Source organism: Pleurodeles waltl, chromosome 4_2, assembly GCF_031143425.1.
Source record: "Pleurodeles waltl isolate 20211129_DDA chromosome 4_2, aPleWal1.hap1.20221129, whole genome shotgun sequence".
Classification (NCBI taxonomy): domain Eukaryota; kingdom Metazoa; phylum Chordata; class Amphibia; order Caudata; family Salamandridae; genus Pleurodeles; species Pleurodeles waltl.
Genome location: NC_090443.1, coordinates 432,365,805 through 432,387,868, shown reverse-complemented (window position 1 = coordinate 432,387,868; position 22,064 = coordinate 432,365,805). Strand labels below are relative to the sequence as shown.

The 22,064-nt window shown below is 50.1% G+C and overlaps 1 pseudogene; it reads left to right on the top strand.

The window, feature by feature from the left end:
- Window positions 1-548: 548 nt before the first annotated feature.
- Window positions 549-22,064, top strand: part of LOC138293885 (serine/threonine-protein kinase N2-like) — a 245,836-nt pseudogene continuing 224,320 nt past the window's right edge.

Below are 22,064 nucleotides of genomic sequence, written 5' to 3'. Positions count from 1 at the left end.
CGCCAGCACTGTCCCACACTAGGAATCGATGCCACTGGGCCTGCAGACATGCAGCTATCCGTCTGTGTGGGGGTAGGTGGTGGTGGAGAGAGATGAAAGGGGGGCCAGACTGACCAGCCAAATATACGGTCAGGGTGCTATTGGAGGGGTACCTGTTTCCAAGAGTGAAAGTAGACTATTAACAGCTTCCTGATGTAGTTTGTTAAAGAAATGTCTTCAAATCTTCTGTAAATTGGACCATGGTTTGGGCAGCCTCAATGGGTATGGGTATGGGGATGCCATTCCAGATTCTGAGTGCAAAAGTGGAAACGGCTTAATGCTTTTTTTTCCCCTTTGTCTCCAGTGCAATAGTGTCGTAGGTGTGCCAAAAGTTCCCAGAGATGGTGGGGGTCAAGAAGGCTTTGACAAAGACTGATAAGGAGAGCCAATGATGCTCCTTAAAGATAAGGGTGATGTGGTCCCATTTCTTCAGACCTTTGATAAGCTGTTCAGCAGTGTGTAGGATGCATATAATGTGGAGGCTTTAGGAGTTTGGAAGGCCTTGGAGCATGGTTTTATCACCATCCCGTGTTGGAAACTTAAAAATATATTTGTGTGTCATGTGTGCTGTTATCAGTGATTCTAGTCCCAAAGTGCCCAATGTAGAGGTTGAAGATGTCGGGGACAAAATGGATTCCTCTAATACTCCTTATGATCGTTCTCTTCAGACACCACAGGTAACCATGTGATTTTACAAGTGTTAGATGGCTAGGTAGGAGGAGAACCAACACAGGGTTTTTTCCAGTGAATACCATTTGTGACCTCTGGGATTGAATAAGGTTGGGATGGACAGTGATGGTGTTATTGATGGGCTGTCGGATCATTTGTATGTTTTCATTTAATCAGTGATTGATGGAATTGCACTGTGGATGGAGTGAAGGATAGGAGAGGGATTTCTAGTGTGCCCTTGGTGACGAGTGACTAACAACAGTGCTTCGAGCAATAATGTGTTAGTAATAGTACTAGTATGCTGATGGCACCAATAGTTCAAGTGCACTAATGCTGTTGTTTCTGATAAACCAAATACTGTAGTTCTCTGGCAGCAATGTTCTAGTGGGGATTTGCCTCTGAAAGAGAGAGGGCTATAGAGTATACCTCACTTTTGGGCCAGTATGGTGAGGAAATGCAATACTGGGTTTGCAGTAGTGAAGAGAAAAAATGCGGAGTTTTTACATTAGTGAGAGGTAATGATGTTTGGTCGTGACTGAAGCATTGCTGTAAAAACTCTCCAGATCCGGTCTGGTGCCTGGGGATAGTCTTAGGGTGAGGAATATGCAATTCAGAGTATCCACCATGAATAGCATAACAAAGGTAACTAACTTGTTAGTGAGGCCTGCGTTGGAAAATGGGACAGTGTTTGGTCTATGGTCGCAAGTAGTAATGAAGGTAAGTCTGTGGTAGTAAGGTTTTAATTACCTTATTGACTTCTTCCAGGCCCAGACCCGGTTAAGCGAGTCCAGCCAGAAGTTAGACCTCTTGAAGCATTCCCTGGAGCAGAGACTGAGCGAACTGCCTGAAGACCATCCTAAGTGTAGCATCATGAAGGAGGAGCTGGTCCTCGTCTCATCTCCTGCTTTCAGCTCACGGAACAACACCTCCTACCAGCACAACCAGTACAACACACTGTCCAAACCCTCACCTTTAACAGGTAACAGCTGTTCTGTCTTATCCATCATTCTCTTATTCTAACCAGCGAGACCAGCCCAGTCCACGCTTTAATGATTTACATATTGCCCTGCTTGTCCTGGCAACAGCACTTCTTGTTAGCTTGGGGATGTTAGTCCCCTGTTTTCACTGTGACATGGGTGGAAGAGAGTTCTGCTGATTCTGTCACAGTTTGTTGGATGTAAAAGCTTTCCATGGTCACAATGTTAGTTGGTAAATGTGCTCTGCTGTCACTGTTGGAGCTGTATAAGATGGCTCCTAACGTAAAAGAAAAAGGATGTGAAGGCCTTCTGATCCCTTTCACATTTGGTGTAGGAGCGCACCACTGCTGTCATGTCACTGTGACTCACTCCTTTTCCCTTTCAGGCACATTGGAAGTTCGACTGCTGGGTTGCAGTGGCTTGCTGGACTCTGTGCCAGGGCGAAGTCGAGGAACAGTGGCCTCCTTGCCCTGTAATAGTCCTGGAGAAGGAAGAGCATCCTTTATGAGCAGGAGTGGAAGAGGACTTTACAACCGCAGCAGCAGTGTGAGCGGCCGCAGTACGGTCAAATCAGATGGCGTTTCCAGTTGAGTGCCCATACCTATCCACAAATGTTTTGCTTTTTCTTTCTCCTAAGATATTTCATAATAAAAACGCGTGAGAACATCCTTTTTCCACCATTGTAACTTCACTGTCTTTCAAAGTCAAATATCATAGTTTAATGCAGATCTATAGGGTCTATACTACTTACTTAATTCCAGTATCTCAGTTGTCTTTATTTTATCTTTGTTCCCATCTTTACATCATACGTATCAGGTCCCTGCATTGCAAATCCATTGTCACTGTCCTTCATATCATTTTATTGCCATCATGCAGTATCATGATTGTCTTTGAATCTGGTCTTTTGCTTATCGCCTGTGATTTGTTTGAGAGATGTACTTGAGTGCATGTGTTTCATGATGTTGCGATGTCCCAATATGTTCTTTCCCATCACAACACTGCCTCTTCAATGCTATTTTCTGTGTTTGGCGATGTGCATCAGTTCATGTTACTCACATATACACATCTGCTTTGCGCTAAGCTTTTGTTTTTGCCTTTCCAGATGAAGTGTGTGCAGTGCTAAAGCTAGATAATGCAACTGTTGGGCAGACCTCCTGGAAACCCATTAGTTTACAGGCTTGGAACCAGACCTTCACTGTGGAGTTGGAGAGGGTAAGGAAATGCTGATTGTGTTTCATATCTTCTTACAGTCTATGACTGTTGTTGCAGATAAATGGTTTACAGCACCCAGATCTCCATGGGTGTTCAGCTCCTTACAAAGTTTCTTACCGGTACTATGACCATTGGTATGTAAAAGTATGAGACCAGTTTTATAGCACCGTTTCATAGTTTGCCCCTCGTTATTGCCTATAGTGCTGGCCTAAGTATGTACAGATGTTTTTGTCACAGTTCAGCATTTGTTTGGATCCTTAGTTACAGAAGGTTTATTGATTGTTGGATGAACTATCATCGTCAGACTCTGATATAGAGGTAAAACTGGGTTCCTACGTGGTTAGATCTTTGATAGACTCCTGTTGATTTCTTCATATTTTTATCTGAAACTTAGCTGCATGAATCTTCCGGCACTGACATAGCCTTAATCGTCCAACCTGGCTTCAAAATTGCCCGACCAACTCATTTGTTCACTCTCTAGCTCACGTCTTTCCGTAACATTTTTAAATTCACTAATTTCACAATTTTAGGAGACCTTGAGTTGTTGTTCATTGACCTTAATAGGGCTGATACCAAGACAGTGTCTTTCTCTGTGGCTATTTAAGGCGCATCTCAATTAATTCTTGCCCCCACACGTGCAACAGGCCATCATTTTGACTTCCTTTTCTTCTCTGTAAATTCTTTAACTATCTATCTGTGGATAATACCACTGCTTCTCTGTCGAAAACCAAATAAGGCTTCCATCACCCCCAATGTCTTTCTCGTAGTCTTTAAAAGGAATTGGATATTATGATTAATTCTTTATGCAACCTCTCCCTCTCATCTGCTTCGGTTTCCCTCAGATATGAATGAGTCTCTTGTAGTACAACTATTAAAAACCCCTACAGCCGATCCTACCACACTGAGCAATTACAGGCCTATTTCTTTCTTCTCCCTTCCTGTGAAAATCTTAGATAAAGGAGGTCACCTGACGGCTGTCTGAATTTATTGAGTCCTCCGACATGCTAGACTGTTGCTAATCTGGTTTCAGGTGTGTGAACCGTATTGAACTGATTTTTCTTTCTGAAGGCCTTTGACGCATTCTTGATCAGGGCAGTAGAGCTGCTCCTAATCTACTCTGCTTTAGTCCCGCATTTGACACAGTTTCCAATTCTACCTTAGTTCGCAGTTATTCCTCGTAAGGTATTCACAACATGGCCCTCAAGTGGCACTTCACTTTTCTTTACCGTCACATACTAGCTGTATGCCTTCCTCCTTTCCATCTTTTCACAAATCATTGAACTGTGGAGTTCCGCAGGCCTCATCTTTGAGCCCTGCACCTTTCATCATCTGTTTCACCACCGGCCGATTTTATTTATTCAGTCTTTTAGATTTCACTTCATGTCTTAATGCATACGACACCCCAGCCCTTATTTCTTTCCATAGTGATCCAGATGTGGTGTTACCACCTTTGGTTCCTCTATTCTGGGAGTTGCCCGGTTGGATTGTATTTTCCACATTGACTTATATTGCAGCAGAGCCAATTTTATGGGTTACACACATAAAATAAAGCCATTTGTGGCTTCAAAAACCAGGAGTCTTCCGTCTGAATGGGGTACTAGCAAATATGCACATGTAGTCCCCCAGCCATTTTTGAGGACCTCTTTGTGAACACTTGGGCTGTTATTTTAAGCTTGAAGAAGGGAAGAAGACAGTCTAATTTCAGGGTGCTGACGGTTTTACCATTGAATCGTGCACAAAGTTACAGTACACAAGGGTGGTACACAGTAAATGCGCAGAAAGGAAACCAAACATATGATCTAAGGCACGTGAATTTGTCCTGTTAACGCTTTAAAAATGAAAATCATTTGTTTATTTCGGAATTTGCTTTCTTAGGTGTACATATGATGTCTTTTCTTCTGTTTCCCATCATTACCTTTCTTTTCTTAACTTATTTTCTCTGCTTTATGAGTGAAGTAAAAAAAAAACAACTGAGGAGAAGGAATACAAATATATATGACAGCATTTTCTGCTAAGACTGTAGTAAATCAGAGTGTGGCCGGTATTGGGCCATGCTTTTCACACTGCAGTTTCCCACCTTCATTATTTTAAATAATTTTTCAAAATTGAATTGGAGAAGAAGACATGGATTTCTGAATCACCACTCTGGTGCATGTGATTTCTAGCTCATGGGCGACAGCCAGCTTGGCGTTTTAGCCAATATCATGCGCGATTCTGGGCCATGTAGGTTCGTTTTTAACTTGCCAGACTATTTCAGAAACATCCAGTCCTCCTTAGTGCTGCTTAGTAGCAATGCTAGAATTGACTGAATTACTTCACATCATAAGGGCCCGTGGCAGCTGTGTGCACACAATGCCACTGGAGTATCTGCCCTAATCATTTTAGGAAGAGTGGAAACTTTCACTCTTGTGAAACCCCTATGTCACATGTACACCTTTCTGCAATACGGTTAGATATACATCCCTAGTTTCCGTCTCCTCTTTGGATTGATTTGTGATGATTATTGCTATTATCATTGTTAATACTCATCTTACTATTGCTATTACTGTTGTTGGTAGTATTGCTATTGTTGTTACGTTATTGTTTTTATTATATGTGTGCACAAAGTCCTTGAGCACATCAGTTGTTCCCAGTTCTTTAAATTGGCAAGTACAGAGTACATGCACTTTTTTAGTTTGAAAGTGAGACTACCAAAACGTCTTAGCAGGGGTTCAATAATTTTTACTGGGAAAATACTGGTATTTCTCAGTAGCAAAAAGGTACTACTATTATATTACTGAAACCTGCTCTTCTACATTTCTATTTCAAGCACTGGTTGTACCATATTCCTGACAGCAGAGCTAAATGAGCTTCTGCATTGAATATCACCGCGCTGTCCATGTGCACATTGGAAAGAGCATGTGCAGGGTGACTGACTTTGTAAATTTGTTAGTCAATCTTGTCTCCTTTCTACGTGCGTGCAGATTGACTGTAATCAGGTGTCATGTAGGCCTGATTGTAGTGATCACCACCGATGTGCAAGCTCCACTTACACAAAAAGGAGCATCACACTTAGCAGCTATGCAAGCTAGATTATGCCATGTGGCTCCTTGTCGGATCTGTCTCTTCCTGGCTGCTGGCTACAGCAAGGCCCTTTTGGTGTAGATACCAGGGCGCTCAGTTCAGATCCCAGGACAGAAAAGCAGGGTTTGCTCATAGTAGACTTGCAGGGTGCTCTTGACACTGCTGGAGTCTGTGAGCCAAGTTGAGGATAGGGGTGCCTGTAGGGTGGAGGTGGGATAAGTTGGGTGCAATAGAGTCTGGAGCGCATTTCTTCTGTAGCCCAGAACAGGTAGCATAATTAGTGCCTAGGAACGGACAATGCATCAAAAAAGGGCTCATTATTCTTCAGCCCAGGGAGGTAGACACTTTCCAGCAGAATAGTTAAACTCTTCTTCGATGATTAGGACCTAGAAGTTACTGGAGGGGAATGGGGAATTTGTACACAAATGTGTGGGACAAATCCTTTAAACCTGCCTTACACATGCATTTTGAGGATCTGGATTCCATTATCAAGGGATGTTTATTTCTGAGGTGAGGTCCATTAACCTAGTTCCCCTGGAGGAAACATAACACTGAGAGGGTCATTCTGACCCTGGCGGCCGGTGGCCGCCAGGGCCACCGACCACGGGAGCACCGCCAACAGGCTGGCGGTGCTCCAATGAGCATTCTGACCGCGGCGGTTCAGCCGCGGTCAGAAGCGGAAAGTCAGCGGTCTCCCGCTGACTTTCCGCTGCTCTTTGGAATCCTCCATGGCTGCGGAGCGCGCTCCGCAGCCATGAGGATTCCGACCCCCCCTACCGCCATCCAGTTCATGGCGGGAAAGCCGCCATGAACAGGATGGCGGTAGGGGGGGGTCGCGGGGCCCCTGGGGGCCCCTGCCGTGCCCATGCCAATGGCATGGGCACGGCAGGGGCCCCCGTAAGAGGGCCCCGAAAAGTATTTCAGTGTCTGCCTTGCAGACACTGAAATACGCGACGGGTGCCACTGCACCCGTCGCACCTTCCCACTCCGCCGGCTCGATTACGAGCCGGCATCCTCGTGGGAAGGTCGTTTTCCCCTGGGCTGGCGGGCGGTTTTACTGGAACCGCCCACCAGCCCAGGGGAAAACTCGTAATACCCGCCGTGGTCTTTTGACCGCGGCGCGGTAATTTGGAGGGCGGGATCCTGGCGGGCGGCCTCCGCCGCCCGCCAGGGTCATAATTAGGCCCTGAGTCTTTAGAATAAGGGCTCAGAATAGATCCCTGGAGTCCAATGCAATACCTGTGTATGGTGGAACTGAATTAAATAATTTTACGGAAGACTATTGTATGGAATCTTTCTTAAAAAATTCTATTTTAAACGTTTCTTGAGGTAAACCTCACGCCATCTTTCTAAATGGTATTTGAAGCATATTTTGTTCACAGTGTGACAAGTAAGTTCTACCTAAAAAGCCACCATTTTGTTGTTTAAAAACATTCCCCTTTGTATATGTTTTTCAAGCCTGGGTACTTTGAGCTATTGTTATAGGTGGCATTTACTTAAGATGCAATTTGTTGCTTGTACATTAAAATGTTCTGGGACTACCTCAAGTACCCTGTTAAAATTACCTTCTAAGCCTGAATAGTCCCATTGGTACTTACAGAGTACATCCTATGGATACTAAACACGCATCTTCCTTTAAGCAGGTTTCAGAAGAGGGTACACATTTACTGTGTTTTCAATCTTACCTTGCTTCCGCAATAACTTCGTCCGGGACCCAGTCAAACTCTAAAATGTATTTTGGCCCCATATGTGAATATTTGTGAGTACCTCCTACCCTAGCTGAACACGTATACCAGGAAATAGAGATGTTACTAGTATAAAGTATTTGGTAGTACATCCAGCTCCAATGTACGTACATCGAGGGGACAGAGATTTGTTTCTCAGTCAAAAGGAAGTAAAACGCATTTTTACATTTCAAATGTTGCCGCCTGTGTGAAGGACCAAAGAGAGGGGACTTAAGGTGTTTTTGTAATGTATAAATTCAGGCCTGTTATGTGATTTTTCCCTTTTTAAAAACGTTTGTTGTGGCTGTGCACTTAAAATGACGTCAAAAACTGTTTTTCGTGCTGGTTGTTTCCCACTTGTCCTTGTTGAATTTAATTAACTGATTGGCAATTCAATTTGGAAAGTTTTAAATGTAGCATTGCTTGCCCCATCGAAAAGACATGTTTGTCAGAGGACAAAGGATTAGCCAAGAGCTTTGAATATTTATGGAGTTATTTAACCTGTAATAATGTAACTGAATTAACGGTTCCTTAGTCGCTCGCATATAAATCCGGGTGAAATCCGCCTCTCAGTTTTCGGAATTTGCTTCACTGAAACTCAGATGAAGGGAGATTCTCCCCAGAACATACCATATCAGAGTATAGTGTGATATGTTTATTGTACATTTCTCTGAGAATCGAAATGTAAGAATTTATTGATAAGAAAATAAAGATGCTTTGACATTTTAAATGCAGTTTGAAGATCTCGAAATATCCATCAGATGTTTGGGGTGAGCAAATTGCTGCCGACACTAAGGCCCTCATTCTGACCCTGGCGGTCGGTGATAAAGCGGCGGCCAAGCCGCCAACAGGCCGGCGGTCTAAAATATGCAATTCTGACCCTGGCGGGAACCGCCAACACAGCCCGCCAACTTAACACTCCGCCCGCCACAGCGGTACAAACAAACAGCGCGGCGGTTCCCAGTTCAGCGCTCCTTGCCTTGAAGGGCCCAGTTCAGCGGTTCTTGAGACGGCGGGCCCAGTTCAGCGCTCCTTGCCTTGAAGGGCCCAGTTCAGCGGTTCTTGAGACGGCGGGGCCCAGTTCAGCGCTCCTTGCCTTGAAGGGCCCAGTTCAGCGGTTCTTGAGACGGCGGGGCCCAGTTCAGCGCTCCTTGCCTTGAAGGGCCCAGTTCAGCGGTTCTTGAGACGGCGGACGGTCTATGGCCAACTGCTAATTGCCTGGTGGTGCCCTCCTGGGCAGCGGGGATGGTGCTCCTTCACTGCCCACCTGGGCTGTGGGTGGTGGGGCCCTCCTGGCCAGCTGGGCTGGGTCCTCCCTGGGCAGCGGCTATGGGGGTGGTGGGCTCTCCCGGGGCAGCTGTGCCGGTTCCTCCCGGGGCAGCGGCTATGGGGGTTGTGGGCTCCTCCTGGGCAGCAGGCCTGCTGCCTGACCTCTCCGACTTGCTGCCCTTGCCCTCCTTAGTCGTGGGCCTGTGGCCCTTTCCTCCCTTTGGAGCTGTGGCTGGTGACTGTCTCTGGGTGGTGTCCGGGGGGGATGTAGAAGGCGGGCTCCTGCGGCGCCCCTTCCGCCTTCTGCTCCTCTTCCCAGGGGGTGGGCTGGCTGTCCCCTTGCTGCTGGGCGAAGATCCAGACATGCGGGCTGGCGGGCTTCAATACCCCTGCACCCTTGTCAAGGGGGCTGCAGGGCTGGTGGTGGCTGAGGTGCTCTTCTTACCCCGACGAGAAGGAGGGGGGGGCTCAGGGTCAGGAAAGAAGTTAGTAGTGGCGAGGAAGAGCTTCTTGGGACAATGGAGAGTGGGAGGTACAGTGGGAATGGGAGTGGAGGGAGAGGATGTGGTTGTAGGTGAGTCACGTTTGCTGTCTTTGGGTGCAGGTGCAGGAGGGATAGGCTGTCGTGAGGTGGATGGCTGTTGGGTGGGTGGGTGGCTGCGTTTGTGTGGTGTGGAAGAGGGGGTGACAGACACAGTGGGAGAGGACACAGGGGACGTGTAAATGGCAGTGGGGGTGGTGACTGCACGTGTGCGGACTGGAGTGGAGGGTGTGCTGGTGATGGAAACACTGGCTGATGGTGAGGTGAATGGAGGTGTGAGTGTAGACGTCACAGGGAGGGAGGAGGGAGACGAGGAGGTGGGGGTCACAGAGGTGGTAGTGACTGTTGGCATGTCTGCATCGGAATGTTGCGTGTGTGAATGTCTGCGTGATCTGTGGTGCTTATGTTTGGATGAGCTTCTCTTGGGTGTTGAGGTGTGTGCAGGCTGGTCTGATGGTGTGGGTGGGACAGGCAGAGGAACAGGAGACTGGGAGGAGGGAGTTAGTAGAGGCAGGCAGGAGACAGGGACAATGGCTGCCGTCAGTGCTGAGGCCAGAGCCTGGAACGATCGCTGATGGGCAGCCTGACCCGAATGAATGCCCTCCAGGTACGCATTGCTGCGATGAACCTCCCTCTCCACCCCCTGGATGGCATTCAAAAGGGTAGTCTGCCCAACAATGAGCGTTCGGAGGAGGTCAATGACCTCCTCACTGAGGGCAGCGGGGGTAACAGGGGCAGGGCCTGAGGTGCCTGGGGCGAAGGAGATGCCCGGCTTCCTGGCAGAGCGGGCACGGGGCGAACGCTGAGGGGCTGCTGGGAGGGCGGAGATGGTGCGCTGGGTGGCGGCTGTACCTGTAATGGCGGGGGGCACGGATGGTGCCACCCCCGCAAGGGAGCCCCCTTCCGAGGACGTGTCCGTGTCGCTGCAGGGTCCAGTCATCCCCGTCGTGGAGCTCCCCTCGCCCTCCGTCTCACTGGTCCAGTCTGACTCTGTGGCATGGCCCTCCTGGGCCATGTGAGATGCAGCTCCCTCCTGCCCCGATGCCACTTCTCCTCCGCCTGATGATGCTGATGCACACAAGCACAGAAAGACAAACAAAAAGGGGGGGGGAGAGAGAAATAAAGGGATATTGAGTACATGGATCTCCGGTACAGTTAGCGGACATGACAGACACAGATGCCCCCTGCACTAAGTTGCGCACTTGGGGTCCGCTACGCATTCCGTGGAACATGCCCTACACGCCTAGAGTTGACAACTGCACCCATGGATGACACGGCCCAGGGATGGCTGTACTGACAAACTACTGAGGGTGGTGGCTGGGGACACAGGGGCTTACGGGGGTGCCCAGCCTACAGATATCGCCCTGGCCTAGGGGGACCCCCAGCCCTCCTCCCCCAACCAGACACCTCCACTGCGCGACAACAGAGTAGATAATGCTTGGACTCACCCCCTTGTGTCTGCTGTGCTGCCCTCACGCGCCCATCCAATTCAGGGTAGGCCACCGCCAGGATCCGGAACATCAGGGGGCTCAGTTGACGGCAGGCACCCCGCCTACGTTGGGAGGCCATCCCCAGCAGAGACTCGGCGGTCTTCTTGGTCCCGCGGCGGATGTCCTCCCACCTCTTGCGGCAGTGGGTGCCCCGTCGATGGTGGACCCCCAGGGTCCGGACTTCCTTGGCGATGGCACGCCAAATCCCGATCTTCTCATGGGCGCGGACCTATGTGACACGTACAGGGAGGGAGAAATACCACGTTCAAGTTTGTCAGCATTTTCCTTTCCAGTGGCCCAACGCCCCCCATCCCCGCCAGGCCCCCCGCCATGCCCCCCGCCAGGCCCAACATGCCCCCCATCCCCGCCAGGCCCCCCGCCAGGCCCAACATGCCCCCCATCCCCACCAGGCCCCCCGCCATGCCCCCGCCAGGCCCAACATGCCCCCCATCCCCGCCAGGCCCCCCGCCAGGCCCAACATGCCCCCCATCCCCGCCAGGCCCCCCGCCAGGCCCCCAAGCCAGCCAGTGGCCCCAAATCCATATTGAATTAAACTCACTTGTTGGTCTGGAGGACCGTAGAGTAGCGCATACTGGGGGAGGACCCCATCCACAAGTTTCTCCAACTCCTCTCCAGTGAAGGCAGGGGCCCTTTCCCCAGGCGCAGCAGCCATTGTCCCTTCCAGACCGAGGTCACAGCAACACTTGCAGTATAGGTCCTCTCCTGTGAAAGTTCAAGTCGCAAGTGGATAAGTAGATAGTAAATGGCGGTGACGTCCGCGGCGGTGCGTACCGCGGCGGTGCGTCCCGCCACCGCCGGCGCCCTTCGCCATTGGCTCCTGAAACCCATAGGCTTCAATGTTAACCAATGCGGCTTTGCGCCGCGGTCTTCGCCCGCCGCCCGCCGCGGTGTGCCACGCCAGCGCATTGACCTCACATCCCATTGTCACACTTCACAGGTCAGGCAGCCGCCATTTCCAGGGACCACATGGCTCAATTTCAACTGCGTCACACAGGCCTAGGCCTTGCATAGCCACTCAGACACGCCATTCACTGCATAGAGAATCGTATACTGTGCTAGCTGTGAGTACGTACCTGTGGGTTGCTTGACTGTGTGCTCCATGTTGTCCTTCCTAGGCACCGTCCGCTGGGTTGGGCGAGGAGACGGATGAATCCTCCCGTGTACCGACCGCTGGTGGACCTGTCGACAATGGAAGAACGCCACATTATCCTGACCTACCGTCTTAACCGTGCCACTATCCATGAACTGTGTGCCCAGCTGGAGCCCGACCTGATGTCCCCCATCCGCCAACCCACAGGGATTCCCCCTCTGGTGCAGGTCATGTCAGTACTCCATTTCTTGGCAAGTGGGTCATTTCAGACAACCGTGGGAATTGCTTCTGGGATGTCTCAGCCCATGTTTTCGAAGGTGTTATCCAGAGTGTTGTCTGCCCTGATGAAATCCGTGAGGAGCTACATCATTTTCCCTGAGGTGGGCGAATTGGCTACAGTGAAGGGTGATTTCTACGCCCTTGGACATATTCCCAACGTAATTGGTGCCATTGATGGGACCCATGTGGCTTTGGTTCCCCCAAGAGACAGGGAGCAGGTGTACAGGAACAGAAAAAATTACCATTCAATGAACATCCAGGTGGTGTGTTTGGCTGACCAGTACATCTCGCATGTAAATGCCAAATTCCCAGGGTCAGTGCATGACGCCTACATCCTCAGGAATAGCAGCATCCCTTACGTGATGGAACAGCTACAGAGACACCGTGTATGGCTAGTGGGGGACTCTGGGTACCCCAACCTGTCGTGGCTACTGACCCCAGTAAGGAATCCCCGGACCAGGGCAGAGGAACGGTACAATGAGGCCCATGGGCGTACTAGGAGGGTGATCGAACGCACCTTTGGCCTCCTAAAGGCCAGGTTTAGGTGCCAGCATATGACAGGTGGATCCCTAATGTACTCACCTAAGAAGGTGTGTCACATCATCGTGGCCTGCTGCATGCTTCACAACCTGGCTTTGCGCCGCCAGGTGCCTTTCCTGCAGGAGGATGGTCGAGACGGTGGTGTTGTGGCAGCGGTGGAACCTGAGGAGAGTGACGAGGAGGAAGACGACGGGGCTGAAACAGACAACAGGGACAGAATCATTGAACAGTACTTCCAATAGGACACAGGTAACATTTCAAAGATAATTTAGTAAATGTTAACTACTCTCCAGCATCTCTGCTGCCTGTCTATTTGCCCCAGTGTATGATGACTGAGTTTTGGCTTTTCCCTCCCTATTTCAGATCTGGGGTCCCCACTACGAGTCCTGTGCTTCGTTTCCCCATGGACTACAGCTTTGTGGCAGCTGTTTGTTGACTTCACCATGTACAAGGACATATTTGCACTGTCATGTCAATTACAATCTATTGAAATCACAGCCAGACTCCAGATATTTTGGTGCAAAATAGTTGTTTATTTAAGTGCTCAAAATGGGATGGGTGGTTTCAAGTGGGTGGGGGCTATGGTGAAGGAATGTCCATGGCAGAGTCCAGAGTAACAGTCACACAGGTGCATTGTCCAGAGGCCTGTGGAGAGATGGAGCATGGGCAGTTCAAGGATGGACAGGGTGACAATGTGGGACAGTGGGATGACATCAGGTGGTATCCATTGCTGGCGGGGGTCTTGACATCCTACTCTGTCTTCTTGCGAGATCTCAGGGCCCTCTTGCGTGGTGGTTCTTCTCCTGCAGGAGGTGGGGGTCTGGTGGGCTGCTGCTGTGCGGGGGCCTCCTGTCCACTAGCGCCGGCGGAGGTGGTTGGCTGTTCTTGGTCCAGGCTAGTGGCAGGGGCCCTTGGGTGTTGTTCAGTGTCCGCCCTGTTGTTGACGAGGTCCTGCAGCAGCCCTACCATGGTAACCAGGGTGGTGTTGATGGCTCTGATGTCCTCCCTGTACCCCCGATAGTGTTCCTCCTGCAGTACCTGGATCTCCTGGAACCGGGCCAGTACCGTCGCCATCGTCTCCTGGGAGCGGTTGTATGCTCCCATGATGGTGGTGAGGACCTCGTGGAGAGTGGGTTCCCTGGGCCTCTCCTCCCCCCCCTGTCGCACAGCTGCCCTCCGAGTTCCCCTGTTTCCCTGGGCCTCTGCCCCCTGGCCGGTGTGCCCACTACCACTGCCCCCAGGTCCCTGTTGTTGTTGGGGTGGTGGGTTATCCTGGGTGCCCTGTAGTGGTAGACACACCGCAGATTGACGCGCCCTGGAGACAGAGGCATGGGCCCGCTGGGTGGGAGCTGTGCTGGTGTTCCCAGAGGGGTTTGGGTCTGTAGTGGCCTGGGCCTGTGTGAGGGGAACCGACTGTCCAGAGGTCCCCGATGGTCCGGGCTGGTCATCGGTGTCCAGGTCGACAGAGCTGCTGTCATCGCTGACGGCCTCTTGGGTGGGGGGTGTGGAGAATTCTGGCCCCTCCGCCGCGGTGTGTTGACGGTCGGGTCCTGCAGGGGTATAGAGGTATGGTTATAGTTTCAATGTGTGGCATATGGGTGTATCTGTGGGTTCTCGTGTCCCCAAGTGCTGGCATTCGTGTGTGGGGGCTTTGGTGAGGGTGGCTTGTGGGGGGGATGTGTATATGCATTGGGCATGCTTTGGTGATGGGTGTCCATGCTTAGTGGACGCATGCAGGCCTAGGTTTTGGGATGTGTGGGTTGTGATGGTGAGACATTGGCGGGGAATAGGTGTGCTGGGGGTGGGGGTGAGGATGGTGGTGGGGGTGAGGATGGTGGTGGGGGTGAGGATGGTGGTGGGGGTGAGGGTGGGGGTGAGGATGGGGGTGGGGGTGAGGGTGGGGTTCGAGGATGGGGGTGAGGGTTGGGGTCTGATTTGGCATGCAGGTGGGGGGGAAGCAGTATTGAAGCTTCAACTTACCAGTATCCATTCCTCCGCCGACTCCTGCGAGGCCGTCAGGATGCAGGATGTTCAAGACTTCCTCCTCCCATGATGTGAATTGTGGGGGTTGAGGTGGGGGTCCTCCGCCAGTCTTCTGCACGGCGATGTTGTGCCTGGATACCATGGAACGCACCTTCCCCCGTAGGTCGTTCCATCGCTTCCTGATGTCTTCCCGATTTCTGGGGTGCTGTCCCACTGCGTTCACCCTGTCGACAATCCTCTGCCATAGCTCCGTCCTCCGGGCAATGCTGGTGTATTGTATCTGTGTGCCGAACAGCTGGGGCTCTACCCGAACGATTTCCTCCACCATGACCCTGAGTTCTTCGTCTGTGAAGCGGGGTTGTCTTTGGGGTGCCATGGGGTGGTGTGTATGATGTGTGAGGTGGAGTATGTGTATTTAAGTGAGTTGAGTGTGGTGGTGTGTGTTGTTTTGTGTGTGGATAGTGTGTGGGTGATGGTGTTGAGTGGCTGTGGCCGTTATTTTTTGGATGCTGGTGTCTCGCTCTTGCCTTCTTTACAAATTTTTTAGCGTAGGGGTTTGTGGGTGATGTGGGTGGGTGTTTTATATTGTATTGTGTGTGTGGGAGTGGTGTGTGTATGTGTATCAGGTGTGTGGGATTCAAATCGTCCAATGTGGCTGAGTTTTGTTCGTTTGTGTGTATTCTGACCGCGGCGGTGTGTCCCGCCAATGGAATACCGCGTTTGAATGACCGCCGCGTGGATTCGTGGGTCGTAATGGCATGGGCGTATTTCTGTTGGCGTGACGGTGGAGGTTTTGTCACCTCCACCTTTCCGCCGACTGCTGGTCTGGCGGTCTGTTGTGGCGGTCGGATTTTCGGAGGTTTGCCTTCTGCGGGTCAGAATGACCGTGGCGGGTTTCCGCGACCGCGGCGGGATTATGGAGGATTTCTGACCGGCGGTAGGCGCCTTTTACCGCCGAGGTCAGAATGACCACCTAAGTTGGTTGTAGACGATGAAGCTGTTGATCCGATCCTTCAGGTTTTCCATAGATTGTCTCTTGAACCGCCTCTCTATCCCTCATGGACATGCTGGAGCACAAAAGCAGTTAAGTATCTAGCTTTATGGGTTGCTAACTACTGTGATGTCTCACACAAAGCCTACCCCCAATGTTTTTTTTTTTTTTTACACAAGATGTTTTACTGAGCTTAACCGCTGTATGTTGGAAGGATCACAGACAAATAATCTAGAGTAGTTTCAACCTGTAAAACTATTGTTACCGGTGTGTAATGCCCCTAGAGGGTGAGTTAATTAGAGATTTCTTAGGCAGTATATGTAGGGTTTGGTGAGAATTCCAAGATATTTTTTCACTTTGGAGCTTTTCCATTTGGGGATCATTTGGTCAAAGCATTTGGTCAACAACTGCTTCAGTTCAGGTTTTTAGATTTTCAGCAATGACTTAACCTTCTGCATTTTAGACTCTTAGGGCCTGATTCTAACTTTGGAGGACGGTGTTAAACCGTCCCAAAAGTGGCGGATATACCACCTACCGTATTACGAGTTCCATAGGATATAATGGACTCGTAATACGGTAGGTGGTATATCCGCCACTTTTGGGACGGTTTAACACCGTCCTCCAAAGTTAGAATCAGGCCCTTAATGTTAAAGGGGCAGGTAATTTCCCTGAGCAAAATATTTACACCTTTTTCCCTGCTGGTTTGCAATGAGATAACAGGTATTCAGGATAAAAGTGATGCAGGGCAATGGTCATGATACCTGCATCTGCTGCTTGTTGTCGCTGTAGGACTCTACAGGCTTTTTAAGTGAAATGTTCTTAAGCTGTGCAAGTTGCACTCCCTTAGACTTTACAAAAATATTGGTTTAAAAACAGTTTTATTGTTGCTTTGAACATGTACACACAGTCGACAACTGCAATTAAATCGTAATCACAGAAATTACATCAGGTTCATCACTTCTCCCTTTCCCCACCTTGCCAGCCTCTCTTCCCTGAAGGTAGTTACCATCCCTACCCTCCTTCCTCTCTAACCGGGTCTCTATTCCCCTACCTTGTGACCATCCTGCTAGCATGATACATTCTTTCTCAAGTGCCCTATTCAGTGGACCGCCACAGTTATTTGTTATGAGTCCCTTAACCAAGCCCATAATGATTTCTCCCTCCATTCCAAATCTTGTCACTTTCAAGTGCACCCTCTGGCACTATACACCACCTTTTCTGGCACCATATACAAATCCATACCTGTGATCCACTGCCTTTTCGTAGGTAGTTGTTGTTTACCCCAACACATCTCAATATCTTTTTTCGTTAACATGAAGATGAAATTCCAGAGTAGCAGCTGTGCACCTGTGAGAGTTGCATTGCACAATATCCCTAGAAGGAAGTATTGCAGGCTGTCTGGAATAGTGACCTCCAGGACCACTGCTAGTCTACTCCTCAATAGTCACCCAATATGTGGTCATTCCAGGGCTCTCCTAGAGGTGTATGTAGGAAGGTGCCCCTGTACACCCTGCATTTTAAACATTTTAGGTCTGCTGCCCAGCCCATCATATGCAGTTGGCTTTTATTATAGTAGATTCTATGTAAGATTTTTAATTGAACTAATCCCTCTATTAGGCTGCTCAGAGGCTCCCTAGGGTGTCCGGTTAATTATAAATTATGGTATGGTAAATCTGAGATAACACCCCTGTGCCCAGTTTTTCATTGAGGACCCTATTCTCCAGGGGGCTAGCCTCAGGAATGGAAGTCTAATCCAAATGTTCCTCCTGCAGGGCGTGTCTCAGCTGCAAGTACGTATATTGTTGGGGGAGATCCAATTCATATTCTGTTGGACTTCAAATTATTTTAACTGCCCCGTAGCTAGAATGTCACCCATGGTGTAGCTATCGATATGGTCCCAATGGTTGAATCCCTTAAGCCTACTCGCCTCTGGTAGTGTGCCCCTTCCACAGTGGTGTGCTTCCGGTCACACAGCCCCAAACTTCTATTGGCCTTGTCCCACACTTCCAGGGTGGCCTGGGTGGGATGTAACGGATGACGCTTGCTCCTGCTTGTTGCCATACAGATTTTGCAGATATGAGTGGTCTTCCATAAATGCGCTCTCCAGTCTGGATGCTGGGTCCAGTCTTTGAGCGAACCCCCATTTATTAATGTATTGGAGTTGTGTCGCCCACCAGTATGCCCTTACATCCAGTAGTGCAATTGCATTGTGTACATCCACTGCATAAGTGCTTGTAAGGCTGTTTGTGGGAATGCCCTCTCCCCATAGTAGAACTTGTGGTGTTTTGTCTATTATGTCAAAATAAGACTCAGGAAAGCGAAATGGGGTGTTCTGCATCATATACAGAAATTTGGGGAGTGTGACCATCTTTAAGGAAGTGGTCCTTCCCAGCAATGAAAGCAGAAACAGTCTCCAGTTATCCCGTCTGTCCGATATTCCTGGAGGGCTAATTCTAGGTTTCTATGGAGAAATTGTGTTTTGTCCTGTGTTATTTCAAAGCCTAGCTATCTGAACCCATCCCTTCCCACCTGCAGATTACAATAGGAGTCCCCCAACAATGCCCAAGTTCCGACAGCATATAGGCAGATTTTCCCCTGTTTTTGTACCCTGAGTACCTTTCAGGGGCTTGCAATATACTGCAAGGACTGTGGGGCTGGAGATCCATGGGTCCGAGATGTACAACAAGATATTGTCTGCACAAAACAACATTTTTCCCCCTTGCCTATTACCTCAGAAAACCCTTTCACGTCTGGCCACACCCAGCAGGGCAGGGACTCTATACAGAACGCAAAGAGAAGGGGCGAAAGAGGGCATCACTGCTTAGTGCCGCGGCCCAAGGGGAAGGAGGGGGTCAACAGAGACCCATTGACAGTTACCACTACTTTAGGCGCTTTATAGAAGAGTGCAACCTATTCACAGAAATAGGGGTCAAATCAAAAAGGTCCATTATGTCTGGTGAATGTAAACCTAGTCCATGGAGTCAAACACTTGTTCAGCATTTAGTGTCAAGATGGCTAGCAGCTCCTGCATTCGCCCAACAAGGTCTAGCCGATTATATAGTCTCCACAAGTTATGCCGGGCCGCTCTCCTCAGCAAGAAACCCAATTGAACTATATGCACTAAGTGAGAGATTGCACATATCAAGCGATTGACCAGTATTTAACTGAGCACCTTCACCTCTGAGGAGCAACATGGGGCGATAAGCACTACACAGGTGTTTCAGTTTGCCAGGCCTTGGTGGCGTGGCAGAGTACCTTCTGTAAAGACCCCTTTAAGCATAGTGAGCATATAGGGAATAGTGATCACCGAAAGTCTTTTGTATAGTTCTGACGGGAAGCCATTAGTCGCTGGTGATTTCCCAAGGGACACACATGCCAGTGCATCTGTGAGCTCCTTCACTGAGATCCCTTTGCCAAGGGCGGACCTGTCAGCCGCTGGCAACACCTGTAGGCACAGCTCAGCCAGAAAATTATCCCCTGCTCATCTACTGTTGTTCCTCGTATAATTTACAAAAGTAACGGACAAATTCTTCTGCTATGCCACTGTCGATTCAGATGATATCTCCCTCATCTGAACTGATCCCTCCAACCCATCTCAGAGCTTGCTTTCACTGACTGAGTCAAGCCAGTAACCATCCTGATTTGTCTCCTGCCTACTATATCCTTTTTTCCTGGGCAACATATTGGTTCTTGGCCGCTTCTCTGGTCACCATCATGTATTCCTCTTTCCTTAATTGTAGTAGTCTCAAACCTTCCTCTGCCCTAGTCGTTATATCAGTTATCTCCCTGTCTTTCTCCAGTTCCTTTACTCTCCAAGCCCTTTCCGCCTGTATTATTAGGTTTAACTCTTTGTCCCTCAGGACTGTTTATATACCTCCTCAAGTGTCAATGGGGGGGGCTACTGTACCACCATTTTCCACAAAATAGAGCTTGGATTTCCCCCTCAACTCCTGTACTGTCATATTCTGCAACTCCCAGGTGCTAAGTCTCCATGCCCTGCAAAGCCCCCTGCCCTGTCTCTTCGCATTCCCAAGGTTAGCCTCAGGGAGGAGTTCTCAGGTATTCCCTGAGGTAGGTATTCTGCATCTTGAACCGTCATCGCTTTGGTGGCTGGTGCAAATACATAATCTATTAGGGAAAAGGATTGATGATATCTCTGGCCCAGTGGCTGATACCGCCATGGCGGTATGAGTGGAGAAGTGGCGGGTTGGCTGCAGCCAACCTGCCATTCTTATAATGTGGCGGTATGTACCACCAGCCTGTTGGCGGTATTACTGTCACATTAACACTCACCGCTGGGGTCATAATGACCCCCACAGTGTTCTGCTGTGATGCCAAATTGGAGGTGCTGACCTGTCCCTCTCCCTATTCAGGATGTCATTAAAGTCTCTCACTGTGATGTGCCTTGTAGTTGTAGGTTGCAGAAGTACAGGGCTTATAGCCTCATAAACCTTTGTCTGTAGTCTGCAGGGTGGGCATAGACATTCAGGATTAATATGGATTGATGACCTCAAGAGTCCTGGACATCAACGTTGCGTCCCGCCAGGTCCGCTCATTTCTGGGGAAACTGAAGCGGGAGATCCGCCTCATTAAGATTGTCACCCTCTGAATCCCCTTGTAAAGCCCAATGTGCACTCAATACATATGGGCCCTGCCTGAGACACCAACAGTGCACAACTAGGAGATGAGTCTCCTGGAGCAGCACCAAGTCTGGCACCTGTCAGTGAATGAACTGGACCAGCACCCCTTTTTTAATTTGATTGACAAGACCATTAACGTTCCATTAATGGATTGCCTATGGGTTTTGATCTACATCGTGGCATCATTGTGCAACAAAGCAGCCAAAAAGGTGTCTGGGATTGTCTTGATTCTGCATTTCAAGTCAATCTAGTGTGCTAACTTCATTGTAACTATAACATGAAGCAAACTTCTCCAACTGCCCCGCCCTCTCAATATTTCCTGGTTATGTGCTCAGAGCTACCCACATCCCTAACTCCGGAAAAGTCTGTCACCCACTTATTGTCTCCACTTCAAAAGTTCAAACTAAACCAGTGGTCCCCCTTACCTAAGTCCCACACAAGTAACAATGAACTAAAAAAAACTATTAGAGGAGACGGCTTGGTTGCCCTCTCGTGGTGAAGGACACAATGGTGGTCATTCTGACCCTGGCGGTCTTTGACCGCCAGGGCGGAGGACCGCGGGAGCACCGCCGACAGGCCGGCGGTGCTCCAATGGGGATTCCGACCGCGGCGGTAAAGCCGCGGTCGGACCGGCACCACTGGCGGGCTCCCGCCAGTGTACCGCCGCCCCATAGAATCCTCCACGGCGGCGCAGCTTGCTGCACCGCCCCGGGGATTCTGGCCCCCCCTACCGCCGTCCAGATCCCGGCGGTCCGACCGCCGGGATCCGGATGGCGGTAGGGGGGGGTCGCGGGGCCCCTGAGGGCCCCTGCAGTGCCCATGCCACTGGCATGGGCATTGCAGGGGCCCCCGTAAGAGGGCCCCTACATGTATTTCACTGTCTGCCGCGCAGACAGTGAAATACGCGACGGGTGCAACTGCACCCGTCGCACAGCTTCCACTCCGCCGGCTCGATTCCGAGCCGGCTTCATAGTGGAAGCCTCTTTCCCGCTGGGCTGGCAGGCGGTCTGAAGGCGACCGCCCGCCAGCCCAGCGGGAAAGTCAGAATTACCGCCGCGGTCTTTCGACCGCGGAACGGTAATCTGACGGCGGGACTTTGGTGGGCGGCCTCCGCCGCCCGCCAAGGTCAGAATGAGGGCCAATGTGTTATAGTCCTCTGCCGTCTCCCACAGCTGTCAGCCTCACCTGGCCCCACTTCGGGGGAAGATCATGTTAAGAGTCATCCATCACCTGCCTCCTGCCAGTCATGAGGGGCCTCCTCCTACCACACTGGGAAGTCCCTCATTTTTACCCACTCCCTTGCTTTGGCCTGGGTTGTCGTTTGCGAGCTTCGTCAACCAGCTAATATCTAGCCAGATTCAGTATCTGAGGAATCGGAGGAGACCTGCGTGCTTCAACTTACTTTCCATGTGGATTTCTGCACCTGCCAGCTCATCCTCTACCCCTCTCAGTTCGCCTCGCCCAGGTCTACCTGTAATAAATGCAGGCTGGGGTTCGTAACATATTAGTCCTCTTTTTTCTCTTTTTTGTCCTCTC